Consider the following 5,370-nt stretch of genomic DNA (forward strand, 5'->3'; position numbering starts at 1 on the left):
GTGTTTCAGTCAGTGGATGGAAATGTCCGATCAACCCCAGGTAACTTGACTCCTGTAATGTGTTTGCTGAGACTCTCTCTTCCAGACATACTAATTGTCCTCTGTAACCTGGAGCATCGATGTCTGCAGGTGGCAGAGCCTCTGCCAGAGAGCCAGCAGCTCTGGAGAGAAGAGCAAGTTTCTTGGTGTATGTGCTCTCCTCCTCATGAAGCTAATGCAGACGTAAAGAAAAGCACTTTTTTTTTTTTTTCCCATTCTTGCCATGCCAGTAGTAGTTAACACTGAAAGAAGATGTGCCAGAGAGTTTTGCAGGATTTAGAGGTCCTGTTTGGTCCTGGCTTGGTGCTTGATGGTGGATGGGTTTTTTCTGGGGTGCTTAAAGGAGAAGGGAGCAAGGGGATGTTTTCACAGATCATTTCTGCTGGCCCAAGGCTTACAAGCACTTTAAAAGAAAAGATCAGTATGTGAAAGATTAGCTGTACTTCATTTAATATCGAGCCCAAGGATCATTTTCAAAGCAGGGAGAAAAATATTTGCGGGATCAGGAGGTATTTGGAAATTTTGAACATTTTGTGTTGATTTTTCTCTTTATGAAATGTTGCAGTTTTGTGAACCAAAACTTGTAGAAAACAGTTCCCAGAGCCTGTTTTTCAGATGTCTTACACCTCACTTCCTTTGGAGCTGTAGTTCTCATCTAATGCAATTGAATGCCTAAGCAAGTGTCCATCCTGTGGCAATGAGTATGGGACAGTGCATTTCAGTATATAAGTAAAGATTATATGATTGACCAAAAGGCTAGTAGTTAAAAATGAGCAGAGACTAAACATGCCTCAAACCAAAGCTACCCCTAGAACAATTAGCATAGAAAAATGTATTTTAAATATAAGAGGCTGATTTTGATCTATTTATAGCACCAGACTGTATTGACAACGGTTTTATTGTGGGTATTCTCCTCAAACAAAAGACTAATTTTTCAGCTCATAATAGCTTCAGTAAGTTTTCCCTTGCTCTAAGTTTTTTTAGTGAACTGTGCTCAATCTAAATTGATCTGGGATCAGAATCAATCCTGTTTTCTATCAAACCATGTACACCATGTTCTCCCAGTAAATGTATTAAAGTATTGTTTGGTTTTTTCTTCAGATCTCAAGCACTGTTTTGGATCTCTGTTATTCCATATTCAACAACATGTATAAAAATGAGGTAAGGTGCAATTGCTTGTTTTTTTCCAAAGCACTCCCTTCATAGAAAGCAACCACTCCACGACCCACTTTCTGATATTTCTCTCTGAACAATAATGTATAATCTAATACTATAATGGTTTAAGAGATGTAAGAGGGTATATAAAAGATTTTCTTCTTGTTAGTAGTTTGCATGTAATTCTTAGTTACTTTAAATTATTTATATGAAACTGATGTTTTTCACCAATTCAGAGCTTAAGAACAAAAACATTCACTTACAGTCAGTCAGTATTTTAACCTGATCCTCAACTTTGAATAACACACCTTTAAATACACTAAAAATATGCATAACGTTGTATCAATTGCAAACCTTAGATTATGCAGGACACAGATGTGTATGAATTGCTTCACTGATTTTAAGACTCTATTTGTGTTTGGGTTTCTTCTGTTTCTGACTCAGAGTAAAGAGATTAAGTTGGAGTTATTGAGTATAGCTCTTCTTTGCTGGTGCAGTCATATAAGGACCTACCTCAATGCTTTATATCACTTTTTTATTAGCACCATTTCATTAAGAACCTTTTCCATAAAATTCATTCAGACCCTGGTTATATGCTAAAAAAAGCCAATTTACTTGTGGAGGCTGAGTCCTCTGCTGTTTCAAAAGAGGAGTAGATCCTTCAAGACAATAATGGGAAGTATTTTGAAATGCGTTTTAGTATCTCTTCTTGCCAGTGTCTTTAGCTTATTATAATTCTAAGCATGCTTTCCTGAAGCAATCACTAAACTCTACAATACTGAAGCTGATTGTATAAAAAATTCTAGCATTTCAGTCATAAAATCTAATAAATGTTTTTGAGTTCACTGTTGACTCTTATGCTTCCACATCTTAGCCAATGAGGGAATGTCCAGAATCACCTGGTAACTTTGAACAGCGTCCTATTCCTGGTTACTATTTTAGTTACTAACTTTGCAAAAAAATTTGTGTCCTCAAGATTGGAAGCTGAATCTCATACAATATCCTTTAAAATTATAAGAGCTACACACCTGCAATATGATTTTTAGATGTGGTCTGGGTAAAGCAGCAAATAAAATAAATATGTGAAATATGGACAAAGAACTATGTGAAGTATTACCCAGCTGATCAAATCTCATATTACATGAAATCCTACTTTCCTAGCCCACAAGGAACTTTCAGAAGACACTACAAACACGAGTCTGTATGTAGTGAACCCAGTGAAACAGTTATGAAATCCTACTAATGTCAGCTGAATTTAGCTTTCTACATCATTCTATATTTCTGTGAATTAAAAAAATATTCAGTCAGAGTTACAGATCCTATAGAGAATGTAGATGGTGTTTTAAGAGAAGGAATGAGACCTCAGCACTGTGAAAGGCAAAGTCCATAGCAATTTGGGTTTGAATGGGACTTTGACCCCACCTGGGGAATTTAAAATATTTTGTGAGAACTAAGAATATTTAGCATCAATGTCCAATCACTTCATTGTGTGTTTGAGATTTCCACCCCAAAGATATTTAAAAGCTTAGTTTTTACCATATTTCTTCCACATAGTAATCTCTCACCTGTTATAAATTAGGATAGTTGAAACTGCAGGCTGAGTCATGAGCCAATCTCTATCTCTGCTTGGTGTGTAATAATGAACTCAGAACAAAGGTAGCACTCATATTGTCTCTCTGTAGTAGTCTCCTCCTTTGCATCCTTTAAAGCACCTTGATTGAGCAAGCATTTTTTTCTTCCCTAGTGTTTCATAGCCCTGTAAGTTAATGTCAGTCACTCTATAAATTGTTGTCTTGCTGCTTGAACCAAAGTAATCATTTTCTCATACCCTGAACCACGATTCCCTCTTTCTTGCTTGTGTATTTTGTCTTTTAAAACTCCTTCTCTGCAGTTTCCAATCCACATGCTTTCCTGCATTCTTGCCCATCTTCCCTTTCTTGCCCATGACATGTATTTGTTTTTCAAGCCCACTCCAGGTAACTAAACCCACTCACTGATGGGTGACTGATGGGCTGTGCCACACAGACATCCCATCTCATTCCTGGCTGGCTGGGAGCATACAGCCTGGCAGATGTGTCATGGGCAGGAGAGCTCTCAAAACAGGCTGCAGGTTCAGGGCTGCATTACATGTAGAACTTGGTCTGTTCATATAAAGTCATGGGGAAAATTTCTACTCCTTGAAGTAAGGCTGAGTAGAAAAATAAGCAATTTTCTGAAGAATAAAGAGTGCAGGGGAAGGCTTAGACCCAGCAATCTTTCCTGGGTTAAAACCAAGGGCAGTCTGAAAGGTGAAGAGCAGCCCCATTTTTACAAGATAGAGCTATCAGTACAATTCAAGCCTGAGGAGTGGAGCTCCAGGCTGAGCTCTGCTTCACCCCCCAGAGCACAGCTGCACTTTGCTGTGCAGAGGGGGAAGCCTGTTGAATGATGGTAATGAACAGAGCAACTTCCAGGAAAGGCTTCACATCAGTCTTCTAAAAGATCCATTTGCTGCTTTCTTACATCTGTCTGTGATAAGTGTAAGGTTATCTCTCTTCTCACACCGAGTGTACCAACCTCATCAGTACCAGAGGGTCACTGTAACAAACCAAAATGTGCTGGCATCTTGATTAACATACAGTGTCCACTTGCAGGAATCCCAGATTGCTTCTGCAAAGTTTACAAAGAAGGTATGTAAATATGAAGACAAGCAGTGGCAGTAGCAGTGGTGGATGGGGAAGTATGTCCCTTTCCTTGTTTCTTTTAAAGTCAGCTTGGGTTTTTCCAGTGGTTGGGAAGTGATCTGTGATGACCCTGCTCATACCCTACATGTAAAGCTTTCTTTTATATCTCTTTTAACCCTGTAGATCTTTAATTATGGTAACCTAGTTTATTTACACTAGACATAATGTGCTAGTTAAGGCATTAATTTTTAATCAGCATTTCAGATGAATGGGCATTGGGGACTATCAACACCTTGTTTGCATGCTGCTGAAAAAAGCTCCAGATTACCAATATTTTGATAGAATGGTGAACTTTGGTGACAGACCTATGGAACTGAGTTAAAAGTATTTTGTTATTGTTTGTGTTTGATTTTATAGGACAGTCTTGGAACTCTGGGGCGGCCTTTCTTCCTTTTCAGGGTATCTGAATCTCTTTGTTTTAAAGATTCTGAATCTCAGATATTGTTATATGTTCACAAACAAGCAGCTGTTTCACAAATTCTTGCTGCAGTTGTTTTGAATAGAAGCCAAATATCCCTATGCTTGAAAGCTTAGGGGGCCATTTGCTCAAAAAGCTCTGGTTTGACTAAAAGATGACAAGATAATGAGATCTGGGGTACTGGTGGATTAAACACTTCTTTTTGTTTGAAGATATGGCTCTGCAAATGTTTTATCTTGAGCCAAATCATTCATGTGGCTTGTATCTCTGAGGCTGTCAGGGTGCACTGATGCTAAATAAATTAGATCAAACATGTGCCTGAGCTGAGTGCCCACCTGGCCTGAAAGGTCTGCCCAGGAAGTGAAGTCACACTGCATAATGGTGAAAAACCAGAGCAAAATTATCATAATTTGTCTCACATTTTTCATCCATTGGCTTGCTGAGCTATGATATGGTCTAATGCCCAGTGTGCTGGTTCAGACACACTGATTAACACCAAACTAAGTTTTAGGAATATCTTCAACACATTAAAAAAAGAATTAAAATACTGTAAAGTAGGTCATGTCAGGTAACCAGAGTACCAGTTCAGCTGTCATTTATGCTTAATTTCAAGTTATTTGTTGCTTCAAGTGTGTTCACCTAGGTTCTTTCAGTGCTGGCATTTACATGCTCTTTCTTAGGCATGTGCCTATACTACCCCAATGAATTTAAACCCAAACCTGAATGAGAATAATTAAAGCCAGAATGTTTAGCTTTTTGGGCATATTTTTCTCTTTTTTTTTTTTTTTTTCTCTCATATTTAAAAACATAACCCACCCTGCATGGATCCCCCTGGTATTTGACCTGCTGTTTTAAAGAAAATCTCACTGCAGTTTTATACAGTACCCTGTCTGCATGATGGGGATGTGTTTTGGTGTGCTTATAAATCTGTAATCCATTGCTTATGTACAATCATCTAATTATTATGTTTTTCAGCCTCGAAATGGAAGAACTGTTGAAGGTAGTGGTAAGTAGGCAATCAAAAGTGTCAAGAAT

The 5,370-nt window shown here is 38.1% G+C and overlaps 1 long non-coding RNA gene across 1 annotated transcript; it reads left to right on the top strand.

Moving 5' to 3' along the window:
* On the top strand, positions 1-5,370 carry LOC110474977 (uncharacterized). Its single transcript, XR_002466197.3, has 5 exons — positions 1-40; positions 1,141-1,200; positions 3,828-3,863; positions 4,275-4,316; positions 5,311-5,370. It is a non-coding gene; the product is annotated as an uncharacterized LOC110474977 (long non-coding RNA).

This window comes from Lonchura striata, chromosome 2 (genome assembly GCF_046129695.1).
Source record: "Lonchura striata isolate bLonStr1 chromosome 2, bLonStr1.mat, whole genome shotgun sequence".
NCBI classification, from domain to species: Eukaryota; Metazoa; Chordata; class Aves; order Passeriformes; family Estrildidae; genus Lonchura; species Lonchura striata.